Consider the following 22,380-nt stretch of genomic DNA (forward strand, 5'->3'; position numbering starts at 1 on the left):
AAACCCAAAATGTGTAAATTTTGTTGTAAAAAAGAGAGGGAAAATAGTGCTCTAAAGGATACAACTGCAAGTGTGTTTAGGGGTTTTAAATAGCTGACCATATTAATGTTTTTGGTTGGATCATTGAACACAACTGTTTGCAGTCTCTCTGAATGTTCACTTTGTATGCTTTGATACGGTGACTTGAGCAACTATCTCTAAGATGATAATGTATAATCTATTAACTGGTGATTTCTTACTGTTTTTTTTTTTTTTTTGTAGTTCTGTATTACTTGTACCCTAACACCGCTTTGTTTTGTTTTGTTTTTTTCTCTTTTTCCTTTTAAATAAATTTTTTAAAAAATATGTTACTGAGGGCTGGGGATGTAGCTCAGTGGCACAGCATTAAGACCCTTAGTTCAATTCCTTTACTAAAAAAAAAATTACTACCTGACTGGTAAAGAAATTTAAGCCAACTTTCCTGCTAAGGACAACAAATGTTTTGACAAAATGTTTTTAAACAACATTGAAGAGGTAACAAGACAGTGAAAAAATACTGAGATGAGGTGTGGGGAGGAGAAAGGTTCAGGGACACACACCTGGCTCTTGGAATCAGTTGCACCATGGGACATTCGCTGATTTTAGAAGGGATAGATGAGACATGTGATTTCCCCAGCCCTGTGGGTCTAAGATGGATTAGAACTCGTGGTGGTAGTGATGGTGGTTTGTGGAAATCTTGAAAACACGGCTTTAGCTTCTTTGACATTTTTGCCACTTAGAGGTGGACTCTGCTCACTACTCTTCTATGTTGGGCGAAGTTTATGGGCCACTAGGACATAATAAAATGCTGGTGGAAATAACACTGCATTATAATTTCAACACTACTTAATAAAAAGTCTTGCAGAGTCACTTATCACACCTACACTGGCACCCGGAACAACATGGGCACAGTCTGACCACCTTGAGCCCGCCCACTTCTAGGAAATCCAGGCCACACTAACAGGTCACAGGCATGTGTTTATGACAATCTCAGCTGGGATCTCTGTCCAGAGCCAGCATCAACCACAAAGCATAGGTGAAGGTGGTACAGTGTAACCCATATAGTGAAACCCAGAATTCAAAGAGGAGTCGCTGCTCTCACTGGGACTAGAATTGCTAATAAGTGAATCATTTAAAGAAGAAATAGTACACAAAATTGTTTGTTTGGGTTCCTCTAAATCTAGCTTCTTACTATACCTTATTCCATTGTGTATAAATTACATATACTTACTAGAAATTATTGAATAATTGTCAATATTTAGACTTCAAAAAGTCAAGCAAAGAGAAATGTGTTCATAGTTTTATCTCAAGTGGCAACATACAGAAGACAGTGGTGATCACTACTATTGTAAAATCAATAGTGTGGTAGCATGGCCCCCTGCATGGAACCTTGCAGAATTGTGGAGCATAGGAAGAAATTATGGGGTTTGGAAGGTTTTCTTTTCTATTTGTTCTGTAAAGCAAATCTACATAAGTAATGGAAAACATCATAACAAGAAAGAGAAAACAATACAAGTAGACATACCACCTATAGCTGTGGGGCCATGGATAAAAAAGCAGAACAAAACCAATGAAACCAAGAAACAACATTTCTTCCATAAACTTTAGTTCCTGAGTGAAGAAACCAGTTGGTGATTCAGGCTTAGAAGGTTAAACCTTGGATATCCTATCAATACTAGGTAGGAATTTAAGTATAAATGCCTATGAGATCATTAAATATAGTCTGTATGTTTCAGATTAGAAGGGAAGAAGAAAAACAGTTAAACACTGAGGGACCACTGTGCCTCTCCCGACATGTATCAGACAGCACCCAGGACAGCTTCTTCTGGATATCTGTGATCCTAGAAATCTAGGAGGACAAGGCAGGAGGATCACAAAGTGTGAGTCCAGCTTAACACCCATAGAGACTGGGGAGACACAGTCCTTGATCATAACGCCTCGTATCCAAAGTTCACCAACTCACCTAAGACCAGAAATAACACTGTTTCACTGCACTGGGCCCCCAGGTCATTGTCAGTCTTCAATGAGTATTTCCAGAATGTTCTGCCATCGTAAAGAAGTTGAAGTACACTCCTACTCCACAGAGAGGGCCAAGTGATTCACCAGGAAGACATCTTGGTGATAAAGCTGGAACAGGATGTATGGGAGACTCTCAAGGTCTCACAGAGAAGCTCCACCATGCTTCCTACCACAGCCTGGGCTCCCAGGTCCCTGAGCACAGGATGGGACACTGGAATGACAGATACGAGGCGCAGGAGGAGAGAGGCTGTCAGAAAGAATATATGATATGCAGCAGAACCTCAAACTCCCATACTAGGGTCTCATCAAAGAGCCTGTCCCTTAGTGTCACTGTTCTTTCCATGCTCGCACCCTAACTAGAACAATCAGAAGTCATTTTTTCAGCAAAGTCCTGCAACTCCTGAACAAAGTGGGGATCAAGTGAGCTGTAGGGTTCATCATTCCCTTGAGACTCCAGTGTTCCTACAGATCCAACAGCAGTGGGAACTTAGACAGTGAGGTGAGTAGTGGGGACGGGGGTAAACATAGATGAAACTTTGCTGGCTGGACCACGCTCACCTACTGCTGTGCAGCTGGCTCCTAACAGTCCGTTGAGAGGTCACTAATCAATGGCCTGGAGCCCGGTGACCTCTGCTTAACTTACACCAGACTGAAACAGCAGTATTGTACACTTGCAGATCTGACAGGGTTAATCTAATTCATTGTGAAACTGAAAATCTATGTGTAACTTTTCTTTTTTTGGTGGTGGTGGTGGTGCTGGTACTGGAGAGTGAACCTGGAGCCTTCCCACAGAGCTACATCCCCAGCTCTTTTTATTTTTTATTTTGAGGTGTGGTCTCACTAAGTCACTGAGTTACCCAAGCTTGCCTCACACTTGTGATCCTCCTGTTTTATCAACCTAGATTTCCACTACCGTGCCCAGCTGTGTATGTAACTTTTGACTCTCCCAAAACATAAAATAACCTGACCTTACCGATAAAATAAACATTTCATAGATGCATATTTTGTATATTAAATGTATTATGCACAGTGAAAATATACCAGAATCATAAGAGGTCACTTTCTACTCCAATACACAATTTGCTAGAGAAATTCATTGTTCTTAAAGTGTTGACAAGTGTCACCGGGCATTTTAAGCACATGCCTGTAGCTCTCGAGCTCACAGCAATAGCAGCAGGAGGTGGCTGTGAAATTATTATACCAGTACAGTAAATGCTACAGTTTAGTTTATGCAGTTTTAATATTACCTCTCTCTGTTTGTCCACATTTTTTTCCACAGCGAATGGTGCCATGTACAGTCTGTGTTTGCATGGGTTTTGATGAATTTTAACTCTTTATAATATTTGTGTATAATTTAAGATCTGTGCATGTGTGAGCTATGGAAATCTCTGTACATTCTGCTTAATTTTGTTGTGAATCTAAAAATTGCTCAAAAGACAAAGTCAGTCTATATTTTTAAATGGCATTTAAAAACATTTCCATTTATAATGACATCAAAATATAAAATACTGGGTTTTAATGAAGAACTGCAATACTTGGACAATCATAACTACAAAATATTGCTGAAAGAAATGAAAGTTGATCTAAATAATGGAAAAAAATCTGAAAGAGGTTCTGCAATTTTAAAAACTAATAATAAAACAATTATTTGTATATTTTTATGCATTCACAGCATAATTAGCTTAATTCTTCTAGTATTTTAGGTTATATTGTTATCTGTCAGTTTTTTCTAATTGTTGCAAACCTCCCAAAGCAAAACACAAAGCTGTGTTACGTGAACTTTTTCAAGTCAAATCCATGTTGTTTAAGGATCAACTGTAGTTAGAAGTTGGGAGAACTAACGTGATACTGTCTAGTTATGCAATCATATGGCTTCTACATACCAATCTACCTCTCTTACATTTGCTTCCACAAAGATACATGTCAGCCATGTAACCTGCAAGGATGACCCATTCAGGTCGCTTTTGGTTCTCTATGGCTTGATCCTCCCCCCTTGGGGATTTCTTGTCGCCTGTGTAGTGCCATGATCTTGGTTTTAGAGTCACCACTGAGATGAAGTGAGATGAGGGAAATCATGACTCACTTTTCACGAGGACAGTCACCACCTTACTCTACTGGGGTCATGGCCACTGTCAGCTTTACAATAATACTCACCAGCATCACCTTCCATTTCCATTTGAGCTGAGATCTCCAGCTCTGCACACAGAGAACTCTGAGTTTTCCTGCCCAGACTGGTCCATGTGGTCTCTTTGTACCAGATAAATGTAGTGTTTCCTGTGCCCTCAGCTACTAAGCAGAACAGGACCAGCTTCTGACTTTCAATCACTTGTCCCCTGGGGACTGGGTTTCTGAGCTCACCTTAGAGATGGGGACCCCTAAACTGATATGACCATATGTGAGCACATGACCAGGGAACAGGTGGTAGACTGATGCTGCTCTCCAATGCAAGGGATGGGAACATGGGGATTGTGTACGTAATCCATGGTGAACATTCTTCCAGAGGTTGGGAGTCCACAATAATTACCCTTGATGAAGGTGGATACAGATACTTGTATGTCCTAACCTTGATCCTAATTTCATAGGTTCTAGGAATTAAAGAATTTGCAATGGATTGTTTGGTTATCAGACAGAAAATTTTTAATTTTTTTGATGAATTACTGCTCAGATATTTTTCATACAGAATAAAAAGAAAGATATAAGTAGCATCAATCAAACCTCAGAAAAAACATTTTTTCTAATAACAATCCCAATAACAATTCTTCTGTTATTCTTAGTTTCAAAGCTCAATCAAATAATCACCTCTCCTCTGACCACTCCAGTCTACCCTAATTTCTGCTTTCTCCGACACTTGATTTGTCCCCATGATTGGTCACTCTATACTACCTTGCCTATGTCAATCTGTGTTGTGACCCTATCACACAGAGAAGAGGGCCTTTGCCTCAGCTGAATGCTGAGCCTAACAGTCAGTGATCATAGAATGATGACTTTATCGATGACTATCACTTGACTGATAAAAAGAGAGAGAGAGACTACATAGAACTCAGTCATTTCTGAGTCTTACAGAGTGATAAGAAGAGCGATTTGGAGTGTCCCTAGCTCAGTTTCCTATCTCTATAGGACAGAAATTGCACAAAGAAGCAAAAACACTAGAAGTCCCAGGTGAATCTATAGCACTCTTGTGTTTTTAATTCCAGACTCAGTTGATCCGATAATTACCCTGTACATGAATCTAAAAGGGAAGACTCATTTCCTGACCCTGTGACTCAGTGTGTCTGTTTCCCTGTGTTAAGATCCTGTGTCTTCAGTCCACAAAGCAGAAATTTGGAGCTCTGAGGAATTGCTCAGACCTGTACTCAGAGTCTGCTCCTCTCTGAACAAGTGGAACTGGGGTTGCACAAACACCCTTTATGGAGGGAGCCATGTCTCACAGAACAGGTCATTGGGCCTCTCGGTGGACTGAAAGGGGCTGTCAATCAGACCAGGATGTGCAAACAGCTCTGGAAGGAAGGATTACATATATACCAGAAGTGTGAGATTGTGGATTCCTGCTAAAAACCACTGGGTGAGAAGTAGCACCAGGTACCAGGAGACTGAGGTCCACACACCTGTCACCCATCACACCTCCCTTACATAGTCAAACCGCAAGCACTCTATTCTATATTTGGTGTTTAGGCAGCTCCCACCACAAACTCACCCCTGCTCTATGACCACAGTTTCTGACTCAACCTCTCTTCCATAAGAGCAAGGAAATATTTTACCTTGAACCTTGATCTTTTTCCTTGAGATGTTCATTTGTTTGTTTGTTTGTTTGTTTGTTTGTTTCAACAGATTCCTCTAAAAGTAATGTTACAGTAATACCACTGTCACTGAAAACTACTTTGTGTAAGGAAGCTCGAGACTTCCTCTGAACTAAGTAGATCTCTTTCATCCCTGTAGTAAGTCACCATCTCATTCTGTACTTCCTTTGTTTATGATTTATAAGAACTATGTTCTCTTTCAGAGGCAGAAGAGGGTGCCAGAAGGGTCAGTCCACCTTCAAATGAGAGAGGAAAACTTCGTGTACTATTTCCACACAAAACTTACATGTCTGCTCTTGCTCCTGGGTGATCAGGTATCAACATACACTCCACACCAGAAGGCAGGATGGAGTTACCAACCCATGCCTTAATTACTCAGGGTTGTAGCCCATCTTTCCTAAGCAGAATCTTAGCTGAAGGTGCTACAGCAAAATACCATGAACTAATTGGCTTAGAAACCATGTAAATTTATTTCTCATGAATGTGGAGTTTGAGTGTCTGAGGTAGAGGGCTTAGCATATTACAGGCTGTAGACTGCAGACTTCTCATATTTCACAAGGTAGAAACATAGATAAAACAGTACCTCAGTTCATGAACTTCATTTTTTCCATGATTCTGGTCACAAACCTAATTGAATGAGAACTGAATTAAATTTCCCCATGAGGTCAACATGGAACACAACCACTGAATTTGTTTGCGTTCTCATCCAGTTCAGTTTGGGACAGAATTGTGGAAAAAATCAAGTTCGTGAATTGAGGTAACACAGTAGCTAGGGATTGCACTCTGGCCTCATCTGGGAAGGGCACTCATCCCATTCGTAAAGGTTCCAATGTCATGATCTAATTATCTTCCAAAGTTCTTATCTTTGAAAAATATCACATTCTGATTAGAGTTTTAAGACATAAATAATTGCAGGTGGGGGAGGACAAAAGCATTCAGCCCATTTTAGGAAATGTCAAGGAAAACTTGCAGAACTATCTCTGTCAGTGACATCAGAAGGGGATCCTTGTCTTCAGTAGTCATTTTCCCTCACCCACATCTTCATTCAGTCCCAGAAATTCTACCCTCTGTACAAATTCAAATCTTGTCCCTTCTTCTTGTTTTTCCAGACAGGACTGGACTACCAAGTGGCTTGGATTCCTGGGGAATCAGTCAGTTACTGGAATTAGTTCCAAAATCCTTAATTCTCAGCACTTTCAATTTGAATGATTTTAGAAACATTTCTGCATCCACTCAATGTGTGATGAAAAGGAATTATTCTTAATCCAAGGTTCAGTTTCTAAAGTTGAGAAAGCAAGAATAAAGTCAAATGCACTCCCCAGGGCTCTCTCCTTCAGTTGCAGAGAGTTTTTAAAATTTCACAGTTTTTATAATTTCTATGTTGTCACTTATTCATAGGAGCAGACTATGCTCTGGTTTGTATAATTTCCATTATGTTTTATAATCATAGTTGAGAATTTTGTCCTTGAGGTGAAGAACTAAACTGTATCTCAAATAAGAATTTCTTTTAACTATGACTGTCAATGTCTGGGTATGGAGTGGGAGGGAGCAGAAGGCAGTCATGCAAGAAATGTGAAGGTGACACAATGATATTGCAGAATCAAAACCAAATACCACAGGATGTTTTTAAGATTAAGAATTATAATTTTTGCAAACATATATGGTTTGCCAGTGGCTTTTCCAGTAGAGCCAGAATTTTCTTTTAGATACAGGGAGACAATATTTTTTTAAAAAGAAAGAGAAATAGAAAATGTGGGGTTAATTGTATATATATTTATGAGTTACTCTATGATAATTTAATATATGTTACGCGATGATTGAATAAGGGAAGTTGGGATGTCCACCATTTCAAACACCATCACTTCTTTCTTTTTATTTTTTTATAACTTTGCTTAGAGGCTGCCAGACTGGGAACAGAGAGACCCCAGACTCTCCCAGTGAGTCAACACCATTCACGGACGTGTGATTGAGAGAACAAAGCCACACCAGCATGCAAGCCCAGTCTTGGAACCAACTCCATTCATGGGCCACAACTAGACTAGAACAGACAGGACCCAGCCCCTTCCCATGGTGGAGTGGGCAAACAAGAAGTACCAACACGCACACCCCTGCTGCCCTTCACTGTAAGTGACTGGCTTATTCAGAAAAACACAGGCTATGATTATAGCTATGAGGTGAAATGCAATTTGATGTCTGTGGTACTTTGGTGTTTTGCTAACATTGCAGGTCTAGGGCTAGTGTTCTGATCATAGGTTCAGAGGATAGTGGTAGGCAGTGTGGCATCTGTGGGGGATCTCCTTCTGAGGGCTGTAGCTGTGTCTTGTTTTGGAAACCCTACATTGTTTCCATTGTTTTGTTGGGTTGGGTTTTATTCTCTTTTGCTTTGTTTGATTATATCAAATCCGATGGCAGGAGTACCTGTTTCAAAGATAGCGAGATATATTATGATAGCAACTTTGGATTTATTATATGCTTGTTTTCAAGACCTTTTTTGCATTCATTATTTTGTTTTTTTTGCTTCTATTCTATCCTGTTGTTTGATTTTCACTATATCTGAAGTTATATACCGTATTTTGAAGACATCAGAAGACATTATTGTAGCTATTGTTGATTTTGTAATGTTTTGCAGTACTATATCTTTTACCCTGGATTGTTTTGATTGGTTTTATTCCATTTTATCCTCTTTAAAATGAAAAATAAAAAATTATTTTAAAGAGAATAAGCCCAAGCAAAATAAAGCAGAATAAAGCCAATCAAAATAAGACAGTATAAGTGACACAGGATTTCAAAACAAGATAATAGAAAATCAACAGTGATTACCATAATGCTTCTTGTTGTCTTCAAAATAGCTGCCTATACTTTCAAAGTAAAGTCAAACAAAACAGAAGCAGAATAGAACCAATAAAAACAAAACAATGAATGCAATACAGGACTTCAAAACAAGGTAATAGTAAGTCCAAAATGGCTACCATAATATTATCTTGTTATCTTCAAAATAACTGCCCATGCCATCAGATACAACAAAATCAACAAGGTAAAACAGAATAACAACCAACCAAACAAAATAGTGAGAATGATACAGGGTTTTGAAACAAGATAATAAAGAATTAACAATGACCACCACCTTCAGAAGGAGATCCCCTTATATGCTATATTGCATATTGTTATCCTGTGAATAGATAATAAGACTATTGGCTTTTGACCTGCAAAGTCAATGAAAGACTAAATACTACAAGTATTAAGTTGTATTTTACTTCATTAGCTATCATCACAGCCTGTGTTCCTCCAGAGCAGATGGTCATTTGGGTGAGGGAAGGGACATTGGTTCTTCTTGTCTCCCTGCCCACGCCAGAAGGGGCTGTCATCTGACTGTCTCCCAGTCAGACCATGCATGGCACCAACTTCAGGAGGTCTTAGCTTCCTGTTGACTTCCTGTTCTCCTCCTCTACCCATCATTTCTTTTAAAACACCAGCATAGTCTCTATTCAGAAACTAGAAAATTCTTGGAAAGAATGTTGTTGAACACAGGAACATCTTTTGGTTTAGATAGGAAATATTTCGCCCAAAGTCCCATGTGCTCAGAGGTGAAGCTTCTAGAAGGTGATTGGATCACAAGGGCTGTAACTTTTCCAGTGGATAATCCATTGACAAAATAATAATTGGATGGCATTAATCAGAGGTAATGGAAATTCAGGAGGTGGCCATGACCTTGGAGAAAATATCCTTGACCTTTTCTACTTGGCCTTTTCCTTCGCTCCTTGTTTCCCAAATGCCATGAAGTGAACACCCACATGGTGTTTCTGTCTCACCAAAGGCCCACGTGCCAGCTAACCATGAACTCATTAAGTTGTGATAGTCTCAGATATTTGTGCATAGTGAACAAAAGCAGACTAATGAGGTGAAAACCATTCTGAATCATGACTAGAGACACTATTGAAAATGCACATATCACTGGCTCACGGTTGCTGCTAACAAGCCTTTAGGTCAGTTGGTTAATTATCACAAATTACTCCAAATGAGTTAACAAGCAGCACACTGAAGACACATGGCCTAGCGGGGCCTGCATGGTGCTAAATCCCTAACAGCAGACCAGCAAGTAGTACTAACAGAGTGGGTTGATCACAGCCCTTAGAGGAATCCATGGGAGAGAAGAGCATAAGGTTTGGAGGCCCAGGAGAGGGGTTGCAGTCTCCAGGCTACTGATCAATTTTAATTTCAGAACATGTAACGTAGTAGTTAGTCAGTTCACATTGTTTTTAAACCAAATTTATTACTTATTACCTGGATGATCTTGGCACTTCATTCTCTGTAACTAGATTTGCTCATCTGAACAGAAGATTCTGAAAACAGATCTTTTTTTTCCATTTTTTTTATTTTAAAGCAAAACAGAAAAAAGGATAGAAATGATACAGAATTTCCAAAAATAGGAAATTAACGCTAGTTAATATATTGTATATTGTTATCTTAGAAATAGTTGTGCAGATTACAAGATCTAAGCATAAAAACATGATCAAACAATGACAGCACAACTGTTCTTTTTGATGCACTGAGATTAGTAGTATAGTTATCCATCTTGCATACATATGCATACATACATTTATATGTTTACTTACATACATATAATCTTTTCTTCCTTTTCTCCTTTCCCCTATCCCAGTTTTTCTTTCTTGTTGAGCACTTTCTTATCCTTTCAATATTACAATATCTATTGTACATTTTGGATCTTATTGCTCTTTCAGTTTTTTATTTTTATTATTTTTTATACCAGGAAAACAATATGATATTTATAAATGTGAGTTTGATCTATTTCACTTATGAGTATGGTCTCAAGTTGCCTCCATTTACCTATAAAAACCTCAAGATTATCCTTTTTAAGCTGAGTAATATTCCATTGTATAAAAATACCACATCCCTTTTACCTGTTCTGCAGTTGATGGGCATTTGGGTTGTTTCCAAGATTTAGCTATTGCAAATTGTGCTGCTGTAAACGTAGGTGCACGGATCTTAAAAGCAGCAACCTAGGGTGTAGACTTGAGTTGATCCATAGCTTCTATCAAGGAACCACTTGCTTCCAGGCTTGCTGGGACCAATCATGTCCATTCCCTGGCCTTTTGCAGTCCTGACGGAAATGTGACTGGCTATACATCGGCTGCCACTGTGGTACAGCCATGACCGTTCTCATTTGTGTACCTGTATTCTTCACAGAGTGAAAAAAGCCAGTGGTTTGGGAGACAGAATGATAAAGCTCTTGCTACTGATTTCTTCACTGTCAGGGAATTCTATTCTTCCAGGAACTAAGACAGGAGAGGACATGGATGCAGTCAGGATGAGTAGTCACTAGGACACACATTAGAATTCTTGCAGAACAGACTGTATAGGGGAACAGTGGCAGGAGATGAGAAAAAGTTTAGGATGGGAACAAAGAAGACCTTTGGTAATGTAAATGAATGGGGCCACAAAGACTTAAACAAGAGCAAGATATATAAAGTTTTAAGAAATTTTTTTGCAAGAATTTCAATGAATAATATTTTTACAGAGAAGCAGGAAGAACAAAAGACAAATGCTATTTCTCAGAGGTTTGCATGCCAGGGCAAGTTCCAGGTGGTGAAGGCAGAGTATGGGTGGAGACAGAAGCAGGAAATGCGGCAGAGCCCTCCCTCGAGGGCGGTAGTGAAGAAAGGCATGTTTGGCTGCTATACTAAGTGTTATTTTCACACCTTGCATGGGCCTTGTAATTCTCAAGTGAAATTGAGAGACTTCACAAAACAGAAGACTAGGGAACTACTCAGCCCACAAAGCAGGGGTATATCAAAGCCTTGGTTTGTATCTGATCTGCAGGCTATACAACTCCTGCTCTTCTTATTACACCATACTTAACTAAATTCCCTTATATTTCTTTAGCTTTAGTCTTGCCTCATAAGAAGACTCTGACATAGAATAAACATTTTCCCTTAACTGCTTCTTTTTCTGAATACACCTTTAAATCAAAAAGTGTAAGATGAAGCCAGATGGTGTCGCATTCATTTCATACTATCATTCTGTCTGGTGAGACCTTGTGTCAAAAGAAGAAAGAAAAAGTAGGACAGGTGACATTGCTCAGTGCGAAGACCTTAGGTTCCAGCTGCAGTACCACAAAACAACAATAGGAGCCAAAAAATGAGTTTCATTTTAAGCAAACTTCAGTATTTAAAAAATTCAGAATTAAATAATGAACATAGCACAGGGGTTGGCAAATTATGGCCTGTGAGCCAATTGGTGTCCTGCTTTGGGAAATAAACTATCATTATAACACAGACAATTCCTTTCATTCACACTTCCCCATATTAACTTCCCTGCTAGAACAAAGTCAAGTAGTTACGCTAGAGACCTGAAAAGTCTAACTTATGTACTCTCTAACTTTTTTTTTTTATTTAAGAGGAAAAAGAGAAAAACACAAAACAAACCAAAGCGGCGTAAGGGTACACGCAATACAGAACTACAAAAACAAAACAAAACAAAACAAAACAAAACAAAAAAACATAACAGTAAGAAATCACCTGCTAGTAGATTACACACTATCTTCTTGAAAATAGTTCCTAAAATCACAGTATCAAAGAACACAAGTTGGACATTCAAACAGGGAGACTGCAAACAGCTGTGTTCAATGTTCCAAAAACATTGATAAAGTCAGCTATTTAACACCCCCAAACACACTTGCTGTTATATCCGTTAGAGCTCTTTTTCTTTTTTTTTTTTCCCTCTCTTTTTCACAACAAAATTTACACATCTTGGATTTTATTACTCCTTAGTGCCCATTACTTTCTTTGGGGGGGGGGGAGGAGAATACAGTCAAATATGGCAAAACAAAGCTGTCAGTCAATACCAAGGATAGACATAGCACATGGTGTAGAACAGTGTACTCTCTAACTTTTGCAGAAAAGCTTATTGACTCTTGATCCAGAGCCAGACAAATAATAGTGGCATGCTGATTCTAACAGGGCAGATGAGTTTAGCCTTGAGTGCTTCTCAGTGGATCACTATTTTCAAACCTGCGAGGACCTTTAGCACTGAGTCAGTCATTATCAAGGGTTTATTGTTCTATGGCAGGAAAGTAGTTCTCTCCAAATTTGTCTTACATCCATCTATAGTTGCTCTTTTACACATCACTTTCCTGTCTGCAGCTGGGTTTTTACAGAGGCTGGGTAGCACCTGATCACCTCAGTGAGCAAGCAATGTCAGGGCAGAAACTGCTTGATCACACAAGTGTTGGTCTCCTGGAATAATGGCTTTTGAACATCTCCACCATCCTGCTGGGCCCAATGGTGGTGAGTGACGGATATGCTGGAGTCAAGAACAAAACAAGGGGCGCCCCCCTGCTTGTATGCTGATTGGAGCTGTGAGAGGAGCAAAAACCAGAGTTTATCACAGAGCATTCGTCCTTATTCTTTAGACACTGGTAAGTTACTCAGAAACTTCCTTCTCTCCTTGTCTACCCTCCTACTACTTTATAACCAAAAATCTCCTTCAAATATACAGTGCAGTGGTACCACGACAGTAGATTTAACATCTTAGATAGCTACCAAATGACCAATGGTACCAATGCAATCTCCCTCAAAAATACAATTAACCCTCATTTCTGAATGGTCACAATGCAAGTGCAAACCTAACTCTTGACCAATAAGATTACTAGAAGCAAGATCCAACCATGTTGTATATGTGGTGATTCTCTCTTTTATTTCATTGTTTTTCCCTCAACTTCATGACTCTCCTTCTCACCCAAACATTTTCAAGTGGAAAGCATTCTGCACGTGGCATTTCAGTCACAAGCCACAAAGCATTCTCAGGAAACATACACAGGGCAAATTAAGAGAGTTGGAGCCACTGTAAATTAAGCTATTTCCTCAGGCCATATGTTGTGTTACAGCCCTTTTATTCCAATAACCAATATTCATTTAATGGCCATTGAATTAGAGAAAGGAATTTTATTTCCCTGCAGTACACATCTCACCTGCATAGGCCCCATGGTCAAACAGAGCACTATTAACCAAAGGTCTCTATGTGTCCCTAAATACAAATCTTATTCCCAATGATTGGAATAACTGATTTTCCCAGAGGAGAAAGGAATATTCAGCACTGAAATTATGAGCATTTTACTTATGAAAATACTGTATTATTCAATGTGATCCATGACATCAAAATATGAATTCTTAGTCAATAAATGGTGAAGAGTCCACTTTGAACATGAAGAATTAGGATGCATTAGTTTTGTGCTTCTTGTTCCCACGCTACATTTCCCTCCAAAGCTGAAGCTGGAAGCAGAAGCCAGAGCATTCCTGAGGTTCTCTGAGCTCTCATAAAGCCTTAAACCTTTCAGGAAACTACATCCTGCTGCCATGTCTGTTCTGAGTCAAATTAAGAAACTCACTAAAGAAGGCCAAAAATGACCCCAGAAGCATGAGGATTTGAATCAGGTATATGAGAAGCAGTGTTCTCTTAGCCACCATCTGGCATCTGTAAGCACAGGATGAAAAGTACTTCTCAAAATAGGTTTTGTATAATTAGCCAAAAAGGAAATAGAAGAGCCATGCAATGATTGACCATTGTATTTTGTCCTGTAGATATTGAAAGAATAAGAGATGATCCTCTTAGTAGCCTAGAAAGTTCAATCTCCATAGGAATGATGATAACTAACATCTATATGTGGCTCTTAATGAGTCACATGGCTCTGAATAAATTATGCTTACAGTTACTTAATGACCATAGCACAATTCTGAGGTCAGCACAGTTGCCTTTATACAATGGTGGGAACTGAAGCACCAATAAAGGCAGGTGTCTTACTCCATTTGGGCTGCTATACTGTGGAATGATTTGTTTTTTGCATTATTTTGTTTGCTGTGTTTCATTTTTTTTTTTTTTTGCCCTGGAAATCAAACTCAGGACCCTGTGCTTGCCAGGCAAGTGCTATACCATTGAGCTATATCCTTGGCATGTGAAGTGATTTATAAACAGAATATTGCTCATATGGTTCACAAGGCTGGAAAATTGAAGATCTGGGTACCAACAGATTGGGTACCTGGTGAAGACCTGTTTTCATAGAGGGTAACGTCTCACAGGTAGAAAGAGGCAAACAAGGTCCTTCAAGCTTTTTTTATGAGGGCACTGAACCCATTTCTGAGAGGTAGGCCCTCATGATCTAATCTCTCCTAAGGCTCTACTCTTAACACTATTGCATTGGGGATTAAGCATACACATATTGATGGGGCTGGGGAGGGGAGACAAAGATTCAGACCATAGCAAGGGTAAGTTGAACAAGATTAACATGATCAATTTCTAGTAACAACAGATCTAGAATTCAAACTCAGGCAGTATAGCTACACAATCTAACCCTTAAATAGTGAAATATTAGTGTATTACTTCCATATGTTTTTTACCACAACAGGTCAATTGCTTCAAAGACTCAATTTTTTAAAGTGATATTTTCTTCATTCAATTTCTGACTGTGTAGAATAGGTTTTTACGAAGCTTCAAAGCGTTTGTTGCATGTCATTCAGAGCATTGTCCCCCTCCTGTCTGCAGTCCACAGTGCTCTTTGTAACACAGTCTGCCCCCTATATAGTTATGTCTTAGAAACTAAATTATGCAACAGTCCAGGATACACTATCTACAAGTTCTGTTATCTGCAGCCAGCTACAGACTAGAAAATATTAAACAGGAAATACTGGAAATAAAAATTTGCTAAGTTTTAAATTGTGTATCACTCTGAGAAAATGAAATCTTACCTGGAACATGAATCACCCTTTGTCCATCGAATTGATCTTGTGTGTACTCCCTACCCATAGTCAGTTAATAGCCATCTAGGTTGTCAGATGTACTATCACTAAGATTCTTAGAATATATCCCAACAGATAAGATGTGGGTCTACTACATGCAATCTCCTATGGGTCCATGTAAGCAAATACAAGTTGATTTCTTGGACCTCATGCAGCAAGAAAATTTAAATCACTGAATCATAGGTAAGGACCGACTGATATTATTCATGGACTCAGGTTCATCTCCTTAGGTGAATGCTTAACATTTTACTTCTCAATAAACTTGTAGTTTCACTTTGGAAAGTATTGGTATGGTTGCATTTCAAGAAATACTGATGTTTATTTGTGATATTTATGATAAACTTGCTTATGTAGTATAAAAATAAATATATTAAAAATATCCAAGAAAGACAGATAACAATAAATTGTGTCAAAATTACGTGGAATAGCAGCCAGTCATTAAACTGATTCTGTGAAATAATGTTCAATAGCAAGATAAGATGCTCAGGGTACATAGTTAAGGGACAGTGGTCACTGAATGCAATTGATGTGCTACATACCACCTCCATATCCCAATAAAAGGTGTGTGAGGAAATAGCCAGGTGTGGGGGTACACTCCTGTAACCCCAGACCTCGGAAGCAGAGTCAGGAGGATTGCCAGGAGCTGAGGCCAGCCTGTGCTACCCAGTGAGTTCAAGGCCAAACAGAACTACACAGTGAGAGACCATGTCTCCAAAAACAGTGTGTGAGACAATAATCATCAAATTCTGAGTGTATTTATAACTGAAAACTGCATCACTTGTGTTGTGGCAGAAGGAAAGAGAGAGCCAAGAGCATTAAAGATGATTTTTGGGGCTAGGGATTTAGCTCGGCGGCATAAACGCCTGCCTTGCAAGCAGGCAGTCATGAGTTCGATCCCCGGTACCGACAAAAAGGAAAAAGACAAAAAAAAAAAAAAAAAAAAAAGATGATTTTTGTTTCTTCATTTTACTTATTAATTATTTCTAGTACTTTCTATATTTCATATATTATATATACTTTTGAAAGATTCCTAGAAAATAAAACCTGGATTTTAGGCCTCGCTCAACTCAAAGTGTACCAAACAACATCACTCTAACCTTCTCCATAGGCAGATGGTTGATATGTGCTGGAAAACAAACAAGTTGTTCCCTCCCTTTGACCAGAACTGTCACAGATCTCGTCACCTCTGGCCTGTAGGATGTGCTTCTAAGGCAGTCTGCAGTTCCTCTCAATCTTACTGCTCTGGAGGGCATATAATTCCAGTGAACAGAAAGGAATAAAGGAAGGAAGTGTACAGAGAAATAAGCAGAAAATAGGGAAGAATTGGTGTGGATATATGTTTTTTATAGACATCAGAGATATTTTAACTCCCTATGTCTTCTCACTGACTCTAATATGCCATGAAAGGAATCTCTTCACTTGACAATTAGTAGTCCATAAGGCATTATCAAATCAAGTACAGTTCGTGATTGGTGTTAAAATAAGTGCTGTAAGTGGGGAAGAGAAATAGAGTTAGAAACACGCTGTTGAAATCATAAGCATAAAGACACAAGGATGATGAAAAGCCCTCTAAGATTGATTTCATGCTGTATATAGGTGCCACTGTGTGTTTGACAAGTGGTAGACACGGACACATACACAGCCATAGCTTGGAAGCATACCTAAACTTCAATGCAAACTATGGGCCACAGCCAGAAATTAGAAGATTTAGCAGTTTGTTACTGGAGAAAAAAAAACACAACTTAATGGTTAAGATTATAATGGCAAGAATGAAGTCGTGTGGATGTAGATTTGATAAAGTAAGAATCTACAGTATACCTTGTGTAGCCACCAACAAGATGAAGTCAAAGAGAGTAAAAGAGAGCAGCATTAGTTACATGTGCAAAAAGTCCATTGATCCACCAGACAGGTGTCTAACTTGGAGATTTCACAAGTGGTAGCACACAGAAGAATACTTTGTCACTCAGATGCAAAGAAACAGACTGCTCTGCACACAGTGTTCAGTATCTTGAATGAAGCAAAATGTACAATGCCAGGTTGAGACACCTGAGGATGGAGAAAGCAACTAATGGAGTCTTCAGGAAATACAATTCAGAACAATGCAAATCCCATCACCTACTGAATGAGGCTGACTACTAGGGCAGTTAAAGTGGAAAAATCGAGCTGGTTAATTTCTGAAATCTCTAGATCTCTTTAGTTAAACTGGCAGTTCCAAAACCACTACAACAGAGTTAAATGTCATAATGTATATGAATCACTTATCGAGCCAATTGCTATACACATAACCACAGAAGTAGTCATATTCATGGTCCTCAAGATGGGTTGCAGTAGGAACAGTCACAGTAATTGTAAGAGTTACTGTAATTACTTTGAAAAATGTGATCTGATTTTCTTGAATGGGTTTGACCTAAAAATGTTATGGCTATAGTTATAAATGTATAATTTTGGAGGTGCTATAAAGGTGATCCTGTTATAGGGAGAACTCCTGCAGTAGATGGCTAGTGGAAATTCAGATTTTGTCCATGGAGACAATTTTCATAAGTTATTTAGGCAGACTTCTCCCTGGATGAGCTCCTATAGTGCAGTTCATTAATTTAAGGAATTCCACTGAGGATCTTCATAGACCAAATAACAGGATAGGGAATTCAGGCTGATCAAAAAAAGCCTGGAAGCTATATCCATTATCTTCCTGGCAAATATAAAAAGGGGATGCCCCAGAGATTCCATTCTAAAGAATTTACATCCACATATTTGCTCCAGGCAAACTTAGAGTTGCAAAACTAAGCTGCAGTTACAGATGGCGACTTCTTTAATGACTATAGTTTTATAGAACTTAAATTTTGCCTTTTCATGTAAAGTACCAGTTCCTTTGATAGCTGGAGATACCCCTGTTCATGAATCCAGAGCAATTCCTGTGGTGGATAGGCAGCCCATTTCTGGAGCCTGAGGGGAGTCAGAGGCACAAAGAGCCCAGTGAGACTCTTAGAGGATATTGTACCAGTATCTGTCACAGGTTATCTGCTAGTAAATAGGCTATCCTTCTGGAGATTGCAGGTAGAGTGGGGGCCGAGGAGTCAAACTCAGTTCTCTACTTTCTGTGTTAATTATACATCTAAGATTTCCAAAAGAAAGAAGGCAAATAACAAAGAGGAAGTGTAGACCTGTAGTCACACTGACTGCTTCAGCCCCTGCGAAATCACCCACAATAGTTTCCTGTGTATGTCTTCCTGGTTAGTAGATGAGCATCACTTGTGTTGTGGCAGAAGGAAAGAGAGAGCCAAGAGCAAGATCATACTTCTGGTTTGCAATCTTGATTTGCTCCAAGATTTTTTATTTATCTCTTCTAATATGCTCTGCTCACAACTCCTTCCTGTTTCACAAAGGCATAATTCTCAAACAGAGGGAGGATTAACTCATTTCCTCATTCATTTGTGCATATACTGAGTTATTAGATACAGTTCTTGTCAATGCTCTCCACTTTCCAGTTCCCTTCTATGCTACAGAACCAGATAGAAAAGACAAAAGATGTGGTCATTCTTTTATAGGACTTAGAGTTTAGCAGTAGAAGACTAACATCTAAAAGTAAAGGCATGCATGTGGCATGTGCTGTGGTGGGGATTTGTACAGTATACGAATGGACACAGTAGAAATTAAGGGGTCGAGTTGTAGAGGCTTTTAAAAAAATAAATGTGAAATGATGAATAAGTTTTAATCAAATAAATAAGATTTGGGAAGAGGAAGAGCTTCCAGGACTGGAAAGCAGCAAGAACAAGATAAGTGGGTAGCATCAGTTTGGGTTGCTCAAGTGCCACAGACACACTAGAGTGGCACATGCATATGTACCAGGATGAGCATCACAAGAGACAAACCCCAAGGTGCACAGGGGCGAGATGAGGGAGAACCTTGCAAGCCATGGTAGCAATCTAGGAGGACCCCACCTATTTTCACAGAGTAGAGGAGGTTCCTCTCCAATTTCTAGAAAAGAATAGTGCTGAATAAAATTCATAAATCCCTTAATCAATGAATGTTCCGTCATCCCTACCATTTGCTCCTCCATCCAGGAGGAAAGTCTTTTTTAACTCGTGAGTTGGGGTGAAGGTACCAGTTCATGGCTCCTTCTCCCTCTTCCCTGCTTGTCTTTAAACAGAACATATCTGCCTATTCATTTTCCCATCTGCAATTAGCTCAGTGACCTGTTCCAGGAGCAAATTGCTCTGCTGATTGAATTCAACTCTCATAAGACACAAATTCTAAAGTCTATTGTGAATAGCACAGAAAAATCTCCATTTGGCTCAGTTCCAAGCTCTATGATCCAGTTCAACTTGGTCTGATAAAAAAAAAGTTTTTTGTCTTCAATATGACTTTACTTCCCAATTTCTTTGGAACTTGGATAGAAGATACAATAATCAAACTTTCAATTATTCCAATATTAATGAACAGTTTTATTCACTACCAGAATGAGATCATTCTGGATTTTAAGCATAGGGTATATGGTGGACTGCAAGTGGGAAACTAGAGAAAAAAATAGCAGTTTTATGGCCACTGGTGGAAGCCAAGCTGGAAAAGATAAAAACCTTAATTCACACAGTGGAGATGGAGAGGAGGGAATAAATGCAGAAAATGCAGAAAATTTAAAAGAAAATTACAGGGCTTCTGATTGATTGGAGGTAGGGAATGAAAAGGCAGCCAGAATTCAGGGAAGTTCCTAGTTCCTGTACCTTGGCTTTACTGAGTTACAAATTTTCTGTGGTTTTATTTAAGAGAGCCTGCTGTGCAATTTTTGATTGAAGTTTTTCTTTTAAATTGTTCTTCATCCCTTAGTTTATCCTTAGAAACCATCCAACTTTTTTTAGTCACACGAAGTCCAATCTCATTTTTGGATAATCCAATGGTTCTTTTATATTATTTTTTTTACTTTTAGCAGTACATAATGATTGCATTCATTATGGGGACTTGGTGCATATATCTAATACACCTTAATTTTTCCCCTTCCTCCCAACCCTCTTTTTTAAAAAAATATTTACCATGAGATTTATTTATTTAGTTTATAAATTATTATCAAATTAACAGGCAGACTTTTGATTTCAGTTTAGCGCATGGTGAGAGATATGGGGCTAGGTTCAATCTGGGCATGAAGATAACCAGTTTCCCCAGTACCATTTGTTAAAGAGGCTGTCTTTCCTGCTGTGAATGTATTTGGCCCCTATGTCAAAGATAAAGTAGCTGAGTACCTGGAGTTGTTTTCGTATCCTCCATTCTGTTCTATTGATCCGCTGTTTCTTTTGTTGTTTGTTTGTTTATCAACATCGTGCTGGTCTTTTTTTTTTTCACTGTATCTTGGTAGTGTAACTTGAAATCTAGGATTATGATGCCCCCTGCCTTGCCCTTCTTGCCCAGAATTGGTTTTGCTATTTGAGGTCCCTTCTGGTTCTATACAAATTTTAGGAGTGCTTTCTCTAGTTCTATGAAGAATGCTTGGCATTTTTATTGGGATTGCATTAAAATATATGCCAGTTTTGGAAGCATGACCATTTTGACTATACTGATTCTGTCTCTAGGAACAGGGCATATCTTTGCATTTTCTGACGTCCTCTTTGATCTCCTTTTCAGAATGCTATAGTTTGCATTGTAGAGGTCTTGTGGAAAGAACTGCTTCCCTAACATTTTTCTCTATGAGCCTATTATTGGTTTACAGGATCATTATTAATTTTGAGACTTGATTTTATATCCTGCTGGGTCACTAAATTTGGTTATTCTAGGAGGTTTAATTTTGGTGAAGTTTTGGGAGTCTCCTAGGTAGAAGAGCATATCATCTGCAAATAATAATGTATACAATCTCATTTTACAAATTCTGCCAGGCTCTTACAGATTGGCTGTTTTCTCAGATTTTTTTTCTCACCTTTAGCCATCTTTCTTCTTTCTTTTCTCTTTACCCATCTCACTCTAACTCAGAATTGTCATTACCTGAGTCTTGCAGGAAATTCCCATCTGTACTGAGAGAAACCACTTACTAGTATTGGCCTGGCAATGTTATAAGTTGACCCACTGTCACAAAGTTGAGAACTGAGATAAAGAGAAAGCCAGAACAGGATCAGTTTTACTGTACAGCTTCCTTTAACTGTACAGCTGCCTTTAATGCATGACTTCCACTGTTTTCTAATTAAGTAAAAATTTCTTCATGTGTGATATCAGTATTATAAAACTCTGAAGAAAATATTTAGAAATATAATTATGGAATTAGTGGACAAAATAAGGCAATAATAGCAATCATAGAACTCTGTGAATGCAAGAAAGTTAAGTGTCATCAGTATTGTCAAAATCCTCTGCTTCCAAGAAGGAATATTTTTAGAATTTACTATGATGTTAAATGAAACAGGTATATTTTCCATTATAAATTCTGAATAATCAAAGATGGCAAGCTAAGTGTAAATATTTAAATCTCTACTTTAAAATCTCATTAGAAATAGTAAAATTTAAAAATCAAAATGAAAGTACACCTGCACTGGGAAAAATAAGACATAGAAAATGTCATCCTGGAAAATTACAGTAGACCAAAATTTCCCACATTAAATGCTTGTAAGTAATAAATACATAGCATGTAATTTTACAACATAGAGCAAAGTGTATCAGAAAAAAATCTCCTACACAGATTTTTTAAAAGGAAGTAAAAGCAGAGGGCTTAACATGTAAATTGACATTACTGCTCCCTTGGGAGCTTTGAAGGAAGAAGTTTTGCA

The 22,380-nt window shown here is 38.5% G+C and overlaps 1 pseudogene; it reads right to left on the reverse strand.

The window, feature by feature from the left end:
* Window positions 1–2,117: 2,117 nt before the first annotated feature.
* LOC111755851 (Fc receptor-like protein 2) lies at window positions 2,118–11,004 on the reverse strand (annotated as a pseudogene).
* Between the last annotated feature and the right edge of the window lie 11,376 nt (window positions 11,005–22,380).

The sequence above is a fragment of the Cavia porcellus genome, unplaced genomic scaffold (genome assembly GCF_034190915.1).
Source record: "Cavia porcellus strain 051 isolate PalLab524CR breed Dunkin Hartley unplaced genomic scaffold, mCavPor4.1 scaffold_7, whole genome shotgun sequence".
Classification (NCBI taxonomy): domain Eukaryota; kingdom Metazoa; phylum Chordata; class Mammalia; order Rodentia; family Caviidae; genus Cavia; species Cavia porcellus.